The 22,798-nt window shown below is 38.4% G+C and overlaps 1 pseudogene across 1 annotated transcript; it reads right to left on the bottom strand.

Moving 5' to 3' along the window:
• Positions 1–10,005: 10,005 nt before the first annotated feature.
• LOC308654284 (SID1 transmembrane family member 2-like) lies at positions 10,006–11,360 on the bottom strand (annotated as a pseudogene). Its single transcript has one exon. The product of its transcript is annotated as an SID1 transmembrane family member 2-like (transcript).
• Between the last annotated feature and the right edge of the window lie 11,438 nt (positions 11,361–22,798).

The following is a 22,798-nucleotide window of genomic DNA, read 5'->3' as shown; positions in this document are numbered from 1 at the left end:
TTCCTTAAAAAGTGTTGTATTGACAGGATTTGTTACTTACTACAGGGGAAGGATACACCATCAACCTCCTTGAGTGTCAATGTTTCATGTATAAAATGGGAGAGAGAAATGGCTCTTGAAAACCCATACAGTAATGGCTCATCTAGGACAAGAAAATTGATGTGAAAATGATTTGCAAACCCTAAAATGTTAAAAAATTGACTTTTTATGATTATGAGAATTCAAGTGAGTTAATATTTTAAGTTTGATTGCTAGAAAAATAGTCCTTTTATTTTAATAGGGGTTTCCAAATTTTTGTGTGAAATGTATGATTAATAGTCATCTATCATGGCCAGTAAACTGCTTATTTATCAACTTAGTCAAGGAGTAAATAGAGTCTGGAAATAAGATGTGGAGATATAGTCTATATTACTCAACCTTCTGTGTGGTGATGGGTGCCCAAGTTCCTGAGCACAAATGATGGATGTCTCTCCCAACCCTGACCCCTGAAATCTTTTACATGAACCTTTGTGCTCTCATCCACCATCCACAGACTCCAGAAAGAGATGGGAAATGGAAGGCTACAGAGCCAGGGGGTAAAAAACTCAGGTTCCTGATATTAAAATGAGGCCCTCGAAGACCTGCATTACACTGTGATGTAACCAATAAATAAATTCTTGAACAAAACAGTAACAAAGAAGCAAAACAAACATTAGAGACTCCGAGTGATTTGCCTTGACTCTTGGCTTCACCTGACCAGCAAGGGGTGCACAGATTATAAGGCAGAGAGATGCCCCAGGGTGAAGGAAGAAGAGACTCATGCACTATCCACAGAGAATTTAAAAACACAAAATAAAACTACTCTAATCCAGTCTTCCTCTTATTATCGCCATACACTGACAAATCTAAACAATGTCAGTGGCAAAGTCTTCCTCTTCGTGCAGGGAAGAGGTCATATACGCAAGAGGGAGTGGAAGAGAGGAAGCAACTGCTCTGGGGAAACCAGACAAACAGACAAAACCAACAGGGCTTAGGATTGGGACTGTTGTAAATTGCCATTCTACCACTTTGGAAAGGGAGTTTTCCAATCCTTCCATCTGGGAGGTGGATGTAAGACTTAATTCACTGAGTTTTCTGAGAATCAAATGAGGCAAGACCTCTGAAACATTTGGTATATTTCATAAATATCATGTGAGTGAATGCTGGTATTACTACTACTCTACTGAAAATTATTATTTTTTTCAGGAAAAGGAAAATATAATGAATTAGTGTGTTTCTTTATTGTTCATGGGATGTCTCCCATCCAGAATGTCCTATTCTTCCTCCCATCCCAATCTTATCATCAGCTCCAATTCTTTTTATTTTTTAAATTTTTTTATTGATTATTTAAAGCATTACATAGCTCATGATATATCATCTTTCATTTTTTTGTCTGAAAATTATTTTTATATGACTGTCATGATCACATGCACAATCAACTTGGCAGTATATCATAAACCACCACTTTCTTTTTATTATATACCTATATGGGTATGCTGTTACAAGCTGGAGAGAAAGACTAAAATTGCTTTTTATGGAGAAATACTGCTTCTTCACATGTTCTATTTTTGGGGGGAAAGCACCCTTTTGTGTTTTTTAAAATTAGGAAGACTAAAATTAAATGTTTCTATTACTTTGCTTGCCATTTTATTCCCAAGCTTCTCTCCATCCATTCTGCAGAGAATATTCATTAAGTATCTGCTGTATGAGGTCCCAGTGTCCAGATCAATAAGGCACCACCCCTACTGTCCCAAGGTCTGGAGTCTATCAATATAAAGAAACACTTGTAATAAATGTGGGCATGTGCTGCTACAGCAGTCTTGTGGGTTTTATAGAGCAATACATATTTATTTACTTTAACTTGAAAACTCAAATTTGGTTGCCAACTTTCGATTCTGCCAAACACAGTAAGAAAATCCAATTACCACTGCATTTTCATAAACCATGGAACAATTTATCATCAGATATATAAGAACACACTTTCAGAATAAAGGCAGATTCCTGAATTTTCTCCCTCTCTCTCTTTCTCTCTCTCATTTTATTTTATTTTTGTATGGCTTCACTACAGACCATTGAACTCTCTATTTCAAGGTACAGGCCCTGGCCTCCAGACCTGCACAGTGAAATAGGTCTCCTGAGGAACACAAAGCAGGGGGCAGACTACCTCCCAGAGGATCCACTCAGAGGACTCCCCATGAACACAGATCCCTGGAGTTGTAGCCCAGGGGAATGAGAGTAAATTCTTCAAAGGTAAAGGTAGCATAGAAATGGGCAGGAAAATCTGCTCACCACACATTGTCCTAAGGCTCATCCATAAAAGATGACAAGGTCTTAGCAGTTAAGCAGAGGACAGAGGGGATGGAGACAGCCTGTCCAGGAAAGGAAGCAAACCAGGCAAAAGGCAGGGTGAGATAAAATAGCTCAGCATTGAAGTTGCTCTTTGGGAAGAGAAAGGGTAGGTGAGGCCCAGAGACTTAGGATCCCAGGAGACAAAAATGATTGGAAAATGGCAGCTGTCACCCTTCTTTCTGCTTTGCTTTTTCTGTTGTTGTGGGGGGAACGAGGGAGGGAGATGGGGATTGAACTGAGGGGCACTAACCACTGAGCAACATCCCCAGCCCTATTTTATATTTTATTTAGAGAAAAGGTCTCACTGAGTTGCTTAGTGCCTTGCTTTTGCTGAGGCTGGCTTTGAACTCGCAATCCTCCTGCCTCAGACTCCCAAGCCACTGGGATTATAGGCATGTGCCATGCTTCTTTTTGACACTGTTTTCCATTAAACAGGACCTGACTATTGACACTCAGGTTGCGGAATCACTTTATGTTATATGAAAACAACACTTTCAGACTATACAGTTTTGATATCAATTGTAATGTCAAACACTAAAACAAAACATGATGTCAACACATTCTATGCATTTTCTATATTAACTGTGATGACATGTATTTTTCGATTACACTTGTAGTGAAGAAAAATGAAAGCTAATTCCCAGAATAAAAAAGAGGTTAGAAACCACCTTCATAGTGAAATTCATGTTTGGAAAGGAGACAGATATACTTTTAATATTAAGCATTAACAAATTTTAGCAAGACAGTAACCCTTCTCTACAAAAAAAAAAAAAATTGTTGTTACTGGACTTATAAAAGTCTAGATTAACAAGAAGGAAACAACAAGTTGTAACCCATAGCCCAGACCAGTCTTTGACCTCTCCTAATTCTCCAGTATCCTGAACCAAAGTTTCTACTGTGTGTTGCTCAGCAGCAGAAATCCTCAAAGAGGTCAGAGATAGGGACAAGATTTCCAGAACAACAACATCAAAAAAATGAGCTCCCAGTTCAGGGACCAAATAGAAGTAGAGATCAAGAGAAATGGATAATTTAAAAAGGAAGTTGTAAGTCTGGCTTGGCTGAAAGAATATTTTTATGTGGTTACACAGAGTCATGGCCAAGAAATGCCACTGTTTGGGTATATGCACAGGAATAAGTACATAAGGTTTGAGGTAGCACGTCTCCCTTATCTAACCCCCTCACTTAACAACTCTTTAGGAGATGCTATTTTTAATGTAGAATGAAAAAGTCAACTGAACATTCCTTGGGATACCAATTTCTGTCTTGTCAACTGGTTAAAAGTTAAAAAATATATATATATATAAGCAGAGGTGGGGGAAGATTCAACTCTGTTCAACAGTTTTCACTATTAAAATCTATGATGCATTTGAGATAGTTTAGAAATGAAACAAAAAAGGCTATGCTTCTTTGTTCCAAAAGACTTAAAAGCTTATGTCTACACAGAAACCTGACTGTGAATGGCTATGAAGCTTTTTTCAACTTCTGAAACCTGAGAGTCACCAAAATACCCTTCAGTAGGTGAACAGATTCATGCACTATGCTACATCCAACAGCATGTCAATCAACACTAACAAGCACAGAGCTACCAACACAAAAAGAGAGAACACTGAAATGCCTTTAATAAGTAAAAAAAAAAAAAAAGCCAATCTGGAAAGGTGAGATAATAAAAGAGTCTAATGATATCACATTTTGGGAAAGGCTAAACTATAGACGATGTAAAAGGATCAGTGGTTTCTAGCGGTTAGTGAATAGGAAGGATGAACGGGCAGAATACGGAGGGTGTAGGGCTTTGACACAATGACATGGAGGCCTATCATTTTACAATCTCAAAACCCATAGTATGCACAATAACCTTGGAATCTGAGTTGTAATGACAAGTAAAAACAGATCCATCCACTGAAATAAAGGTTCTGCTGTGGTGAGGGATATTGATAATGGAGAGTGTTCCACATGGGTTGAGAGAAGAGTTTATGGGAAATTTTTATTGTCCACTCAGTTTTGCAGTAAACCTAAAAGTGCTCCAAAAAATAAAGTGTGTTGAAGGAAAGAAGAAGCACCTTGAGAAGCTTGGTCCCCTGATCAGTGAAACTAGCTCCCTTGTGTACTTTGAGAATTGCCTCCATCAGACATGGCTTGCAGACATTTCCTGCCATTCAGCAGGCTACCTCTCCAGTTAGCTGGTCATTCTCTTTTCTGTGCAGGAAGTTTAAGTTTGCTGTGGTCCCACTTGTCTGTTTTGCTTCTTTTGCCTGTGTTCCTGGTGTCATATCCAAGAGATACTATTGCTAAGAACAAAGTCAAGACCCGTCCCCCTTTGTGTTCTTCTAGGGGATTAACAGTTTCAGCTCATATGCTTAAGTCTAAACAGCTTTGAATTAATTTTCGTTTATGGCATAAAATATTAATGGAATGTGTACTCTGGTAATGCAGTAGTGTTGGCCAATTCTGTATGTTACAGCAGTAGCTCTCTATTACTCTCAGGCATCTACCATCAGTGGGACTAGACATCAATTATAAATCAGAGACAGCTGACCTCTGCCTAGTTTGCAATGAATTGGAAGCAATTCTTAGGTATTTTCCATCAATAGAACTTAAACCAAAGAATTTTGATCTTCTTAAGTTTGGTTTGTTTTGTATAATCTTAAGATTTAATTGACATGATAGCTTCACAAGTATCATTTGTTTGTAGTGTTTTGCCTGAAGACTTATTACTATATAATAAGGGTAGCACTTATGTGAAGAATGTTGGTGTTTAAGCTGGAAATTAGTTTTCTGAAAATGATCCTCAGTGTAGCTATAAGATCTGTGCATAAAGGGGAATGAAAGTAAGAGAGTATGGATAGGAAAAAAGAAGATAGCAAAATGAATTCAAACCTAGTTTCCTATGTACTTATATGAATATACCACAATGAAGACCTCCATCATGTATGTCCATAAAAATGGGGTCCTAACTAGAATAAGATACATTTCATTCTTGTACAATTATATCAAAATGAATTCTACTATTATGTATAACTAAAAAGAGCCAATAAAAAATCAGTTTAAAAAATAAATCTGTGCAATCTCCCTTACTTGGAAACTGACTGTCCCATATTTAAAGAATAAAAAGGAAATTATAAGATTATTAAATTAAATTTCTAAGTTTTGCTGAGGAGTCAGATAGGCCCCAAACAGTTATTTCATGAAATTAATTTCCTAGTCTAAAAGACTCAAACTAAGATAACTCCAAACACAGAAATTTTCCCCCATTGATCTTATATTCCTTTCTCTCTCTTCTTTTGAAAAATGCATCCTTCTTCCTTTTCATATTCTGAAAATCTCCCCACAGGAGTTTCCATCCTCTTATACACAGTTGGCAAGCTAACTTCAGGGTCTGGTCTAGGGAGGGCACAGTACTCGTGAGAGATCAATCAGAAACCCTCCCATACTTTTTCCAAATGGAGAAGTTGGACCAAAGTTCTTTCTTTTGTGTGGAAAAAAAATGTGTGTATGGTGCCAGGGGGGTATTTATGGTTGGGAATGTGTACAACTGTGGAAAAGCCAGTCTTACAGGGAGAAAGTCTGCACAGAAGGACAAACACAGCATGTACCTCTATGGGGGTGGAGGGTCAGAGACACTCCTGCCTTCCTAAGAGCTAATTCATGAAACTAGTATTTTCAGATTTGTCTTCTTTTAATATTTTAATTGATGGATTGTGTGTGTGTGTGTGTGTGTGTGTGTGTGTGTGTTTCCAAACCAATTTAGGTTGATTTTTGATAAAAATGACATCAATACCAAGCATTCTGAGTAAGACATCTGTTGGAATTTGTGTATGTGTGTGTTACATATTACATGCAGCAAATAGCTTTGTTACTGTGAACTCAAAAGTGGATTTTGTGGATTCCAATGACTGGTCATGCTTAGTAAATACAGGGTACTCATTGATAATGCAGGAAATTTATAAGTTGTTCAAGTTTAACTTTGTCACTGTTCAGGATGGGGAAGTATACCAACAAGTTTCTTGGATCTTCTCTAAAATAATAAATATGAGTTACCTAATAGTTTAAAATTGTTCTGCAATGTGCTTTATCATTCAAGCATATGTATTCATGGTCATTGTTTAAAATGAGCATGAAATTCATTTAAAATGGGACTTACAGGGCATAAGGAAACATCAGATCCATAAAGAAAGAAGAAATTATCATTTTCAGCATCTAGTTTCACTTAGTGGCGTCTGAACTCCAATATGAAGTAGAATAAGAGGGATTTGAATAGGTTTCCAAGTTGATTGGGTTCAAATTTACCAAATGATATAATAACCCAGAAGTAACCCATAAAAGTATGATCTAATTTATCTAATAATATGTAAAATTAATCAAATTTACTTTGAGACAGCTGGAGCCCTGTAACTCTGATTCAAAGATTGTCTGCTACCCCAGCAGAGAGAACATAAGAATACCCTAAAATATTTCTCATTCCCAAGGCTCCAGGATAAAGCAGAACAATTCAAATGCAAACCTAACTTGATTCCTTAATGTCAAACAGGCCTGCTTCTGTTGGGACTTTTAACACTGCCCTCTCTTCCTGCAACACCTCTGAGCTCCAAACATCAGATACCAGTGAAAACTAAGGCAGTACCTTGGGAATGAAAGCAAATATCCCCAAATTCTCATTATAGCTGGTGTACAACAGAATTTTGAATATTTGAAAATAATTCACTAATGTGTTCCATATACAACTCCTTTGAAAAGATCTCCAAGTGCTTAAGCTTGTCTTGGAATTTAAAGTGATTTTGCATTATATGTAAGTTCTAAAAAAATTATATAGCATTTTAGCATATGTGCATGTATACATATGTACACATGTATACATAGTATTGAATATGCATAAATGTGTGTACATATACTACTGTCCTATTGTTCTGTTCATTGATATTTCACTGGAAAATTGTAGAACCTAAACAGGCTATCTATCTATCTATCTATCTATCTATCTATATGAATAAATGTGTATGTATACATACATACACACTTATGTTTATACACAAGTGTGTGTGTTGTGCATATAAACTCATTTATACATATTTAAATATATATATACACACCCATAGTTACATGTGGGTTTTTTATGTTCAGCATTGGAGAAAAGGATAAATTTATTGCTTTTAAGATATGATTTTTGCTTTGTTTAAAATTGTAGTTTGGTGGGCAGAGGCTGTAGCTCAGTGGTAGACTTCTTGCCTAGCACATATGAGGCACTGGGTTCAATCCTCTGTATCACATAAAGATAATTAAAGAAAGATAACAAAAAAAAACTAAATAAAATAAAGGTTGTCTGTTCATTTACAATGAAAAATGTTTTTTTTAAAGGGAGTTTGATAAAGGAGTGAAGGTACTTGGATCTCTGAGAATATATTTTATAATATTAACAAACCCAGACAATTTGGTGTCTCAAGCATTTTTATAAAAGTACACCAGATAATATTCAATCATCTATTTTTAGATTTATGTGCTAGGACCAGGATTTAAAGACAATCAAGTAAAGATAACAATGCCAAAATACTGACTCAATCTGTGGAATTAAAATGTTAGGTCTTGATTTTACCCAAATTTGTTTTCGTAAACAAGCAGTTGTTTGATTTTTTCTTGTCAGGACTTCATCAACAGTTTGGAGGCTTCAGAGACTTCCAGAACAATTCCCATCTTCTTCACCTGCATTCCCCTGCATCTCCCTTGATGCAGCCATGGTATAGAAGCCTCTCAAGAAGGCATACTGTATTTTTGCTGCTAATACATTCTAGATCCTGAGCCACTTGGGAACAATATCCTGTAAATATTACATGTCCTGTAAAACTGTCTGCTACTAGGAAAGTGTTCCAGCTATGTTTGAGTAACTGAATAAGTGAATTTCCCCTCAATGTGAGCTACTCTACTCTTTATTCATCATCCTTTAATTAATGCCTTTTTATATGTTTCTATTTTGGCAAAGCCAATTCATATTTCTCATTGTTTATAATCATCTCATGCTGTGTCCCCTCATATTTTATGCATTAGGAATTCTAATTTTGTACATGTCTGTAAATGTATCATGCAGTTTAACTGTAATTTTCTGACACATTCTTTTCCCTTTTTCTACAATGCCCTCACATAGATGCTAAACATTTAATTTAATAAATATTTTTGAGTACCTACTATGTGGCAGCAATTGTGAATGCCAATCTGACACGGCCCTGTCTTTGGAATCATCTCCTTTTTCTGAGGAAGCTCTATGCACTCTTTACTAGTGGTGTGAGAGGGTCTGGAGAGGACAGTGGCAGGGAGGGATTTGTCCAAGCTGGAAATGCATTTTATTACTGACAGTGTTTAGAATGGCTAGCCCTGGGCCATAATGCAGAGCAAATTAGCTTTCAGTCAGTTCTATTATTATTTTAAATTATCTGCTGGTAATGCATTACCTTATTGCCTACATCCAGGTTAGATGGCTCCTGGCATCCCCAGAAATAGTAAAATTTTGGTGGAGTAACTTAGGACATCAGGAGATCTATTCTTCTTTGAGCATGATAGAGGGGAAAATTCAGGCTGGTCATTTTTTTTTTTTTTTTTTGCATCTGGTTGTCTCTTTATTGAATGCACTCATTCATAGAAAACACAAACACAACCGTAGCATGGAAAGACAAACCAGGGCTCTGAAACAAAAGACCCAGACCCATCTCCTCTCCCCAGCCCAAGCAGAGCTATAAAAACAACTTGGGGAGAATAATGCACATTCCTACCCCCGAGGCAGAGGCCTGACCTGATGGCCCCTGTCCTTGGCATCTGGAATGGACCAGGTGAGGTGAAGGGAAGCCAAGGACTGGAGTGGCCAGGAGGCCCAGAGCTGGGGGCATCTCCATTGTAAACTCCAAGGTGTGTGTGTGTGTGTGTGTGTGTGTGTGTGTAACCAACAAAGAACCTGCCTGGAGCCTGGACGGAAACTCAGAAGCCAGCCCTGGGTCCTAGAGTGAGGCTGAGCCTGGGGACATAAAGGACAATGGCATGTCCCTTTCTTTCTAAAGTAGGCACTGGGACTCCTGCGGCCATGGTGAAGGCTGGGCTCTGCACCATCCCTTCATTGCCCCTGGACATTCTTGGGCAGTGTCAATGGCACTGAAAGACCCCAGCTGGGGCTTGGCAGGACCAAAATACAGGAAGGGACGGACGGGTGAGTTACTTTTCCTTCCAATCCTGGTGCTGGCATCAGTCTGAGCACTCATGGGATGAGAGGGTAACATCTGAATCCAGCCCTTCAGACAAGAGGCAGCTCTCAAATTGAGCTGACTCTCATTGCTAAAGAGTCAGCCCGAGTGCACGTCGAGGGAGGAGGGTCCTGCCCTGGGCCCCTTGCAGGCCTTAGCACCAAAAGCCTGGCACCAACCAGCAAACCCCTGAAATCCCACAGCCATATCCATCCTGGGCAGTGATGACAGCCAGGAACAGCCCCAGAGAACTGTGATCATGGGTCAGGGCAGAGAATCAGGCCCCAGTCCAGGCCCTGGAGCAGGAACATGGGAGGAAGAAAGGGCTTTGGGTCCCAGGCTGAGGGGGAGAAGAAAGATGGGCAGAATGGAAGGCATGAAATGGGGAGGGCATTGCCTTCTCTCCTTCCTCCTGAAGAGGGACAAACAGCCAAGGGATGAGACCACAGAAAGTCCCAACACTGAGAAGAAAGCAGCAATTTGGCCAATGTCTGGGGTATCAGGGAGCAGGCCTCCTCCCTTGCAGAGGGCAGCTGCGAGGCCCACGCCACCCTGTGACTGTCCCAAGTTAGGTCTGGACTAGACCTTGCCGTCCGGCTGCCACCCAGTGCTGGGCAGCAGGCCTGGGACTCACACCTCCAGAGCTACAGAAGCACCTGGCAGGTGACAGAGGAGCTCAGAGCCCCATGAGGTGAAGCGAAGGGTCTGGCTCCTGTTAGAAGACATAGATCTTGTCCCGTTGCACAGTATCCAGGTCGTCATCCAGTGTCAGCAACACCAGGAAGGACCCAAACATGGCAATAGAGGACAAGAAGTGCCAGATGTCATGGTCATCAAAGAAGTCGAGGAGGATGCAATCCCGGTTGTGCTCCCTTGACTCTGCAGGGGTTTTCTGCCAGGTGCTGAGTCCCTGGAAGAAGAAGAAGAGTGCAAAGCCCCAGACCACAGAGGTACAGACGATGCAGAGCAGGGGGATGAGCTTGATCCTCTCTCCGCTCCGGAGCTTCATAATAATGTAGAAGGCAAAGTAAAGCAGCAGGTTGCAGATACCGATGGCCAATAAATAGGAGGCAAAATCATTGGGGCGCATGATGAGCCCATAGGCAGCCAGCGACCAGCTGATAATGTTGCCCATGACCAGCAGCACCATGCGGTCCACATAGAGGGGCCCGCTGCACTGCCGGATGCAGTCCGTGTAGAGCACGTGGAGGATGCGGCGGAAGATCCCGAGTCCAGCTTCCAGCGGCCCATGTAATAGAGCTGTGTGCTGAGGAGCAGGGTGGCGATGATGTGAATGACAGAAAAGACAATCCAGAACACCGTGTTCCCTTTGCCAAAGACCACGCCCAACACGGAGAAGAAGATGACAATGGCCAAGCAGGCGTAGGCGCTGTAGGCGCTGGCGTTGATGTCTGGGTGCCGCTTCTGATAGAGCTTCAGCATGCAGAGCCCAGCAATCATGTACATGAATGACGTATCAAACTGGAAATTGGTGCAGTTGGGGCAGACGTGATAGCAAGCACTCAGCAGCCCCTCCATCATCAGAGCAGTACCCATGGCATAGAACAGACCAAAGTGTTTGGGGATCCCACATTCCAGGGCATAGAGGTCATTGCGCAGCAGGGCCCTGTTGTGGTTGATCTCCCGCTGCAGGATGATAAGCAGGAAGAGCAGCCCCAGCAGGATGTATCCCAGGTTGCTGAGGATGTTGTTGAAGGCGCTGAGGTTTCCCAGTGGGTGGGCACACAGGAAGTTCAGGCATTCATCATAAAAAAACATTAAATGGCATCCTAGACTTTTCCACCCAGAAGCCAGGCTACTGTGAGATGCTAGAAGGCCTTAACTTTCTTCCAACTTCTGCATCCAAAGCCTCTTTCCTTTTCTTCTGGAAATAGCATAGAGCTCAAAACCATACCAATCCTTGTAGATATTAGGAGGATTGAATGGACTGTGGAGAGTGAAAAACCGAGACTGAGTGGAAGAAAGAGCTGATGGGGGTGGGGATGTGGGAGTCTCCAAACCTTGAGCAAAGTGACTAGAAAATACGGGAATAAACACAAGTGAAAGGAGTTTGGGATGCAAATTTCAAAGTCAACAGAATTCTCTCGTGGAAAACTACCTTCCTGTAAGCTTTAAGTGTTTAGGACCATGTTATTTAGACGCGGTGTAAATATCTGATGGTTCAAGCATTCTCTAAGTGTTGCACTGACTTAAGTCTACAACCACATTATCTGAAACCTACTCCAGGATAGAGCTTACTGATGAACCTCTGTGCACACAGCTGCCACAGTTAAATAGCAAGATGAGTTTATGACAATTGTCTTTCTGCCTCCTCTCTGTTGTCATGGAATTCAGCTTAACAGCTTTTGTTTTGCATGATTCTACAAGTAAAGAAACAGCAATGTCTCCTGCAACGTTCCTGCTGATTGCTTCCAGAAACTCTGGAAATGTTTGTTGACATATCTACATCCCACTTCTAATGAGCAAAGGAAGGGCCAGGTTGATTCACTGAAGAAATTTTGATCACTGAGAACATTTTGGGGGTAAAGTATCTCATTGCATAAGTGAGCCATTTGTTTCTTTTACAATTTGCCACCCACTTTGTCAGGAAGGGTGGGGCACCTGGGTTGAAAATGATGGATTTGCCTGAAATCCAGCAACTTCAGTGGGTCACACCAGCAGAAGATAACAAGCTCTTCTGGTGGCAGACTATATTGTTCTTGTGGGGTATGACTGATCCCAAGCATCTCTGCATTCCTTCCGATGCAAAAGCCCCAAACATTTCCCTTTGTTTGACTTTCTCCTATTCTCCCTAGACATTTTCCTTTGATGCCTTTTAATTTTTTATTTTATTTGTCATTGTTCACCTGAATTTTCAATACAGATCAGCAGTCAACCTTGCTGGGATTTTCCATGCTTCCTCTTAAGTCCACATATGTGGTGAATATTAGATGTCTCTTGTTACATGTCTTATTACCTTTCCTGTAGTACTTGGCTGCATTTATTTATTCAATGCATCGAACCTGTATCCCGGGATAGGCATAAATGAGATAAACTCTCTGGCCTTCAGAAGGACCAAAGAACATAAGAACAACTAATCATTTATACTTTGGTAGGTGCAATAAAAATCTAAATTTTTGTTCTACAGAAGTGAGAGTATTATTGTGGAATATTAAGGGGAAACTGTACAAAAAGAGAGTATTATGAACTGGTTCTTCCAGGAAGATACTGTATATATTTGCCAGGAAAGTCTCCCTTGACAATAAAGTATGGGCCCAATCTTTTTTTTTTTTTAATTGTAGCTCTATTAGAACACAATTCACATAACATTATTTTTTCTTTTACAATTCCATGGTTATTAGTATATTCATAGGGTTGTACAGTTTTTGCTGTGTTTGTTGAAAGTATTTTAAATACTTTCAACACTCTGAAAGAAATATGGTATACTTTAGTAAGTCAGTCCTCATTTTCTTCCCCAAAGCTTTTTATAACTACCATTCTACATCCTTCTGCTTCAGATTCACCTATTCTGGATATTTTGTATATTTTGCAATATAACAAAGGTCTGTTCCATCTGACTTCTTTCATGTAGCATATGTTTTCAAGGTTTATAACTATTATAATATGTATTAGTATTTCATTTCTTCTTATCACTAAATAATATTCTACTACTGTATATATACCTAATTAAAGTAAATAAATAAATTTTAAAAATAATATTCCTTTGTATGTACATGCAACATTTTGCTTTTCTACCAGCGAGCTGATGGATGCACATGTAAGTTGTTTCCATTTTTAGTTATTGTGAATAATGCCATCATATCTGCATATTTTACTGACATATGTTTTCAATTTTTTTGAGTATATATTTGGATAGTAGGATATCTCAGTCATGGTAACTCCAAAAAAGTTTTAGAAGATAGCAATCTTTTTATCAAAGCAGCTGGACCATTTTACATCACCATTAGCAGGATGAGGTTTCTAAAAGTTAGCCTAATGAGTGGAAATGATTTTACATTGTCAATTTTATTTGAATGTTTCTAATGATTGGTAAGGTTGAGGATCTTTTCATAATCTTTTTGGCAATTTTATATCTTCTTTGAATAAATATATATACAAATTCTTTATCCATTTTTAAACTGAGTGTTTGTGAAATAGTATTAGTTCTTCACACATATAGGATATTAGAAACATTTAATATACTGTATACAAACACTTAATACTATTCTAAGGGGTTTCTTTAACTTTCTTGTTATCCTTTGAATCTCTAAATTCTTAATTTTGACAAACTTTGATTTACTTTTTTTTCTTTTGATTCTGATGTCATACTTTCAAACCCTCCTGTATCATCACAAAGTTTACTTCTATATTTTATTTCAAAAGATTTATAGGTTTATCTTTTACATTAGGTTGTATTATTAATTTCCACCGACTTTCTAATTAATGTGAGTTTAGGGTCTAATTTCTTTTTTCTTGCTTTCATACTTTTTCTTTACACCATCCAATTGTTACAGGTCTCAGTAACACTTTTTGGAAAGACTCCCCTTTCTTCATTGAATGATCTTGGCACCCTTGTCAAAACTCAATTGACCTTCAGTGTAAGTACTTCTTTTATCCTACACCATTGCTATATTATTTCACTTTCTCTAGATTTTTAGTAAAAATTGACATTAAGAATTCTGATCCTTCCAACTGTATTCTCTCAGATTATTTTTCAAACTTGGGTCTCTTGTATCACCATTAAATTTCAGGTTTAACTTATCAATTTCTACAGAAAAGAGATCTTTGATATTTTGTTTGAGATTGCTTAAAATCAGAAGACCAATTTGTAAATTATTACCATGTTAACAATATTATGTCTTCTATTCCATGAACATGGACTTTCTTTCCACTTACTTAGGTCTCCTTTAATCTACTTCAATAGTAGTTTGTAATTTTCTGTTTTTATTAGGAAGGGATAATAGATTTTGCAAATTGACTTTTCTGCAACTATTTAGATGATCACATTGTGTTTTTCTGTGGTTCACCTAACATAGTATATTATCCTGATTGACTTTTCCAGTGTTATACCAAGTTTGAATTCATGGTATAAGTCTTACTTCATCATCATGGTATATTGTACTTTTTATATGTTACTGTGTTTGGTCTGCTAGTTTACCAAGAATATTTGTATTTATATTCATAAAGATATGGCTGTAGTTTTCTTGTGAAATCTTTGTATATTTTAATATCAAGTTCTCACTAGATTTAAAAATAAGTTGTGGAATATTTTGCCTCTCTTTTTTTGGAATATTTTACTTGAGTTTTCACCACAGTAAGATAAAATTAGAAGCCAATGATAATAAATTTTGGAAAATCAGAAAAATATAAAATTTAAGCAACAATCAGAATTAAACCATCATTGGTTCAAAGAAGAAATATCAAATAGTAATAGGAAATATTTGAGCTGAAGTGAAATGCAAACACCATTTACTTAAATATATGCAGCGCAGCTAAAATAGTGTCCAGAGGGAAAATTATAATTATAAATGCCTACATTAAAAAGAAAAGAAACCTCAAATAATAACCTAAACTTCTACCTCAAGATGCTAGAATATAAGAGCAAATAAATCCTAAAGCAATCAGAAAAATGGAAATTATAGAGATTAAAGTTAAAATAGATGAAAAGTAAAAGACGAAAATCAATAAAACTAAAGGTTGTTTTCTTGAAAAGAACAACAAAGTTAGCAAAATTTTAATAATACTGGCAAGAGGAAAAAAAGACTATGCCCAAAATGTATATGAATAATAAGAAAATTTCTAACAACTGTAATACTTGACATTGGTAAAGTTAATATATCTTCTAGAACCATTCTGTACAAAGTGGCAGGTAGTCATTGAGAATAATTTTGCATATTTCACCCAAACTATCTGACAGGTGAATTCCTAACTTTTCAAAATATTATCTGAAAATATATATCTTGTGACATTGAATGGAATCTCAAAAAATACATTTTACAGTGAATAATCATAACTTGGAGTAGATGTTTAATATACCCTTCCTTCCTCCCTTACTGGCAGTTCTCTATACATCTCCATCCCTACTACATTTTATGACATCCAGCATGGTGGCTCTGTTAACCTGACCGAATGAGGCAACCTGACTAAAGTGTTCACTGTCTCAGGAAACGCAGTAAGTAATATGTGCCTCTGTTTGTTATATATGATGACAGTTTCTTGAAGTCAGGAAGACTTCACCCTCCAAGCATCATTAATTCTGACAATAGGAACAGGTTATTGGATGTTAATGTTTCCAAGGACATTCATGTCCAAAACCAAAATGAAAATAAAACACCCATCAAATAATTTCTGTAAAGATTGTGACTCGATAGAATTCAACCATCTCAGATAGATTTGACACAGATAAAGAATACAAAATATTATTTTCTTCTCCCTTTATCTTCATTTCCTTCCCTTCTCTTGTAGTATATGCTTTTGTATATTCTTAAATGACACAGAAACAAATTTTATCAAATGACAGCAGCATTCACTGAGGCTGGAAAATCAGTCGTTATGACATTCTGGTTATAGCCTTAGCAATCTCCTCCAAAAATTGTGCTGTGCAATTAGAATACAGCAGATGTTTAGCTGACCTCACCTTCATTCATGAGAAACTGATTGCTTATTTCCTCATCTGTTTTCCTCCCAAACAAGTAAAGCTGGAAGCAAATTGCTAACTTCATGGTTATCAAAGACTCATTGGTTTCCCCGTCTGCATATTAGTCCCTATTTTGAGCCCTATTAGGGATTCAACTAGAGGGTTAGCCAGTACACAGCTATGTCAGGGGCTAGAGGCTTGTATCAGAAACCCTTCCCATACCCCAAATAGCTAGAATCTCTGACAAGGGAGAACATATGGGGAACGATTGCTTTAATCAAACATATCTTTTGCCTCACCTTTTACTAATAAATTACTTCTCACAAACTCTTATTATGTGGTACAGTAATTGCAGCAATAACTGTGGATAAACATACAGTATCTGGGCAATTGCAGAACACCATGGTTATTCCAGATGATTCTTATCTATGGCACAACTGACCAAAGGGTTATGGTACAGAACTGTATTTCCTCTTTGTGCCAGAAGTACTGAGCATTGAAATGGTTCCAAGCAAACTCCAGAATAGCATCATTCAATAGAATTTTTGGTGATGATTTTTTAATTTTCCCTGTCAATACAGTAGTGAGTGGGCACATCAAATGTGATTAGTGGGACTGAGGAAGTGAATTTTAAATTCTGTTTAATTTTAATTAATTAAAATTTAAATTTAGACACATTACCAAAGACGACCCTCTTTGACAGTAAAAGATTTTTTAGGCAAACAGTCTACCAGTATGCCACATCCCCTGTCCCAGACAGTGAAAAGATTGATGGACTTTGAAAAGTGATAATTTTTATACTGAAATTTGAAGATTTCTTGCAAAATATTCTGTTACAAAAAGAAAAAGAGATAAGATCTGTCTGATCAATACTTATAGGGTCTGAAATTCTATTGAGATTGAGAAAGATAAAAGGCCTCACAGAGGAGGTGAGAGTGGGGCCGAGGGGTGGGGAGCCCGGGAATTCCCTCCTCCACAAGTAACGAGTCCCAGGCCGGCTCCGCCGTCGTCCCTACCGCCTCGCGCCCAGCGCTGAGGAGGTGGAGGAGGGAGAGGGCCCCGCGGACGTTGTCTCCACTCCGCGCCCCCTCCCCGCCATCCTGAGCCGCAGCAGCGGCGGCGACTCATGCGAACGCGGCCGGAGGGCAGTTTTTGGCGGACACAACATCTTTGTTTCTATGTGGTGCTGAGGATCGAACCGGGGCCGCACGAATGCCAGGTAAAGAAAGCTTCAAGAGATTTAATTTACTCAAGTTACCAGATTATTCTATAACCCAGGATCACTAGGCAACGCTGAGCTGACGTGGATCTGGGGCAAATAGTCTGGGCCTCTCAGAACACACACTGAGCCTGGATCGGCTGAATTGAAGCTCCTGTTCGCCTGCTTCCCACAGACAAACAGCTGTGACTCAGCACTAATCTGTCCGGCTGAAACAACTGGTCAGCCCTTCTCATCCTACGGAGGTAAATGCCTACCGAGCCTTCATAAGTAGTGGCCACAGGTTTGAAACGGGGTTTGGGAGAGACAGTAAGGACCCACCCGTTGCATTGGTCGCCCGGCAAAGGGAAACGAACTGTCGCCATTTGCAAGAGACACCACCATGGCAGAGAACTGACGTCATCAGACTGCAGCGGAGGAGATAACTTCATCGAAACCTGCGGCTACAGGTGTGTAATTCCCTAGCCTTCCCTCTCCACACATCGGGGAAACATTAAGGGCCCCTCCCAGCTCTCCCGTAAGGGCCCCTCCCAGCTCTTCCGTAAGGGCCCCTCCCAGCTCTCCCGTGAGCGCGATAGCCAGCCCGAGGGAATCAGAGGTGGCGCCGGACCTGCGGCGTGGAACTACCGCTCCCACCAGGGCTGACTGCTGAGGCCTCTTTCACCAGCTACCGGGGGCGTGGCTACTGGAGGGCTAGTAAAATTCGCTGAGGATTCACAGCCCCAAGCTCTACAAACTTAGGGTCTGAGGGAATGGCAAACTGGAAGAGTATGCCCAGTCGTTCATGAAAACAGGGCTCCCGGGAGCAGCAGACCTGGCGTGTAGTCAGTATTGTGGTGAGCGGCACCCGTGAGAGGGACCTGGCTAGAGGAAAAGTGGGAAGTGACTAGACACAAGAGGAGGCCCTAGGCACTCAGGATTGGAGACTCGCCCAGTCTGGGAGGAGCTGCTGCACAGTGATTGGTTCCCGCGTATTGACAGGAGAAACTTGGCCTGGTGGGCACAGCGCCACCTACTGGAAAAGAAGTTAATCAAACTCTAAGACTGCATTTATTAGGTTTTTTTTTCTTTTTTTCTTTTCTCTTTTTTTTTTTTTTGATTTGGGTTTTATTTTCATTTTCATTTTTCTTTCTTGTTGTTTTTTTAAATTTTTTTTTACAATTATTTAAATTTTTTTTTTTCTTCTAATTTTAACTTTAATTTTTTTTAATTTTTTCTTCTTTTTTTATTTCCTATTTTTTTCTTCTTTTGTCTTTTCATTTCTCTTATCCCCCCTTCCTTGAATTCTACCTGCTTACTCTCATTCTCTTTAGTGACTTCTTCCCTTCCCTTCTAATACCTTTCCTCCCAAGCATCAAATAAATTTATAGGAGTAAACAGTAACTCAGCAGTCAAACAGAACAAGAAGTAACATGAGCAGCTTCAAAAAGCAAGGAAGAAAAGGAGTACAAACAATGCAGGACAGCCTAAATATTCAGGAGGACCTAGAGTCATCAGAAAAATGGTCATATAAAGAACTCAAGGAACACCGTAGACAGATGGAATGGAAACTTAAAGAGGATACAAGACAGCAAATTCAAGCAGTGAAAGAACACATTGAGAATGAATTACATAAACAGATAAAAGAAGAAGTTAAGCATCTTTATCAGGAGATAGAGATTATAAAACATAATCAAACAATAATTCTAGAAATGAAGGAAACGATAAACCAAATTAAAAACTCAATTGAGAGTATCACTAACAGAGTGGAGCAAGTAGAAGCCAGAACGTCAGAGAATGAAGACAAAATATACCATCTTGAAAAGAGTCTAGCCAACTCAGAAAGGCTGGTAAAAAATCACGAGAAAAACATCCAAGAGTTATGGGATAACATAAAAAAACAAATTTACGAGTCATCGGGATAGAAGAAGGTACAGAGATTCAAACCAAGGGAATGAGTAACCTGCTGAATGAAATAATTACAGAAAACTTTCCAGAAATAAAAAAGGAAACAGATATACAAATTGAAGATGCATACAGGACACCGAGCACACAAAATCACAGTAGACCAACGCCAAGACACATTGTTATGAAGATATCCAATATACAGAACAAAGAGAAAATATTAAAAGCTACAAGAGCAAGGAGACAGATTACATTCAGGGGTAAACCAATAAGGTTAACAATGGATTTTTCATCACAGACACTGAAAGCAAGAAGGTCATGGAACAATGTATTTCAAACACTGAAAGACAATGGATGCCAACCAAGAATTCTGTATCCAGCAAAATTAAGCTTCAGGTATGACAACGGAATAAAGATCTTTCATGATAAACAAAAGTTAAAAGAATTTGCAGCCAGAAAACCAGCATTGCAAAGCATTTTGAGCAAAACACTACACGAGGAAGAAATGAAAAACAATAACCAAAACCATCAGTGGGAAGTGCCTCAGTAAAGACAGAGGGCGAGGGGAAAGATAATCATGGAGAAACAAACTAATTTTTTTAAAAAAAGGATAAATAATCAAACATGGATAGAAGTACAAACCATATATCAATAGTAACTCTGAATGTTAATGGCTTAAACTCTCCAATAAAGTGACGTAGGCTGGTATCATGGATTAAAAAAACAAATCCAACAATATGCTGCCTCCAGGAGACATATCTGATTGGAAAAGACATACACAGGCTGAAGGTAAAAGGATGGGAAAAAATATACCACGCACACGGTCCTCGTAAGCAAGCAGGGGTGGCCATCCTCATATCGAATAAAATCGACTTCAAGACTAAGTTAATCAAAAGGGATAAAGAAGGTCATTATATACTGTTAAAAGGAACCATTCACCAACAAGACATAACAATTATCAATATTTATGCACCAAATAATGGTGCTGCGACATTCACAAAACAAATTCTCCTCAAGTTCAAGAATCAAATAGACCACAACACAATAATTATGGGTGACTTCAACACACCTCTCTCACCATTGGACAGATCCTCCAAACAAAAGTTGAATAAAGAAACTATAAAACTCAATATCACAATCAATAACCTAGACTTAACTGACATATATAGAATATATCAACCATCATCAAATGGATATACTTTTTTCTCAGCAGCACATGGATCCTTCTCAAAAATAGACCATATATTATGCCTTAGGGCAACCCTCAGTAAATATAAAGGGGTGGAGATAATACCATGCATTTTATCTGTTCATAATGGAATGAAACTGGAAATCAATGATAAAAGAAGGAAGGAAAAATCCTACATCACATGGAAAATGAACAATATGTTACTGAATGATCAATGGGTTACAGAAGACATAAAGGAGGAAATTAAAAAATTCTTAGAGATAAATGAAAATACAGACACAACATATCGGAATCTATGGGACACAATGAAAGCAGTTTTAAGAGGAAAATTCATCGCCTGGTGGTCATTCCTCAAAAAAAGAAAAAAACAACAAATAAATGAGCTCACACTTCATCTCAAAGCCCTAGAAAAGGAAGAGCAAAACAACAGCAAATGTAGCAGAAGACAAGAAATAATTAAAATCAGAGCGGAAATCAATGAAATTGAAACAAAAGAAACTATTGGAAAAGTTAACAAAACTAAAAGTTGGTTCTTCGAAAAAATAAATAAGATCGACAGACCTTTAGCCATGCTAACGAAGAGAAGAAGAGAGAGAACTCAAATTACTAACATACGGGATGAAAAAGGCAATATCACAACAGATGCTACAGAAATACAGAAGACAATTAGAAATTATTTTGAAAACCTATATTCCAATAAAATAGAAGATAGTGAAGACATCGATAAATTTCTTAAGTCATATGATTTGCCCAGACTGAGTCAGGAGGATACACACAATTTGAACAGACCAATATCAATGGATGAAATTGAAGAAGCCATCAAAAGACTACCAACCAAGAAAAGCCCAGGACCGGATGGGTATACAGCGGAGTTTTACAAAACCTTTAAAGAAGAATTAATACCAATACTTTTCAAGTTATTTCAGGAAATAGAAAAAGAGGGAGCTCTTCCAAATTCATTCTATGAGGCCAACATCACCCTGATTCCGAAACCAGACAAAGACACCTCAAAGAAAGAAAACTACAGACCAATATCTCTAATGAACCTAGATGCAAAAATCCTCAATAAAATCCTGGCGAATCAAATACAAAAACACATCAAAAAAATTGTGCACCATGATCAAGTAGGATTCATCCCTGGGATGCAAGGATGGTTCAATATACGGAAATCAATAAATGTTATTCACCACATCAATAGACTTAAAGATAAGAACCATATGATCAACTCGATAGATGCAGAGAAAGCATTCGACATAGTACAGCATCCCTTTATGTTCAAAACATTAGAAAAACTAGGGATAACATTCTGAATGGACAAAAGTTAAAGGCATTCCCTCTAAAATCCGGAACAAGACAGGGATGCCCTCTATCACCACTTCTATTCAATATAGTTGTCGAAACACTGGCCAGAGCAATTAGACAGACGAAAGAAATTAAAGGCATAAAAATTGGAAAAGAAGAACTTAAATTATCACTATTTGCAGATGACATGATTCTATACCTAGAAGACCCAAAAGGGTCTACAAAGAAACTACTAGAACTAATAAATGAGTTCAGCAAAGTGGCAGGATATAAAATCAACACGCATAAATCAAAGGCATTTCTGTATATTAGCGACAAAACTTCTGAAACGGAAATGAGGAAAAACACTCCATTCACGATATCCTCAAAAAAAATAAAATACTTGGGAATCAACCTAACAAAAGAGGTGAAAGATTTATACAATGAAAACTACAGAACCCTAAAGAGAGAAGTAGAAGAAGATCTTAGAAGATGGAAAAATATACCCTGTTCATGGATAGGCAGAACTAACATTATCAAAATGGCGATATTACCAAAAGTTCTCTATAGGTTTAATGCAATGCCAATCAAAATCCCAACAGCATTTCTTGTAGAAATAGATAAAGCAATCATGAAATTCATATGGAAAAATAAAAGACCCAGAATAGCAAATGCAATTCTAAGCAGGAATTGTGAATCAGGCGGTATAGCGATACCAGATTTCAAACTATATTACAGAGCAATAGTGACAAAAACAGCATGGTACTGGTACCAAAACAGGCAGGTGGAACAATGGTATAGAATAGAGGACACAGAGACTAATCCACAAAGCTACAACTATCTTATATTTGAAAGGGGCTAAAAGCATGCAATGGAGAAAGGATAGCATCTTCAACAAATGGTGTTGGGAAAACTGGAAATCCATATGCAACAAAATGAAACTGAATCCCTTTCTCTCGCCATGCACAAAAGTTAACTCAAAATGGATCAAGGAGCTTGATATCAAA

The sequence above is a fragment of the Spermophilus citellus genome, assembly GCF_964194105.1.
Source record: "Spermophilus citellus genome assembly, chromosome: 8".
Lineage (NCBI taxonomy): Eukaryota > Metazoa > Chordata > Mammalia > Rodentia > Sciuridae > Spermophilus > Spermophilus citellus.
The sequence above is the reverse complement of the archived record's forward strand: the minus strand, read 5'-3'. Positions and strand labels throughout refer to the sequence as shown.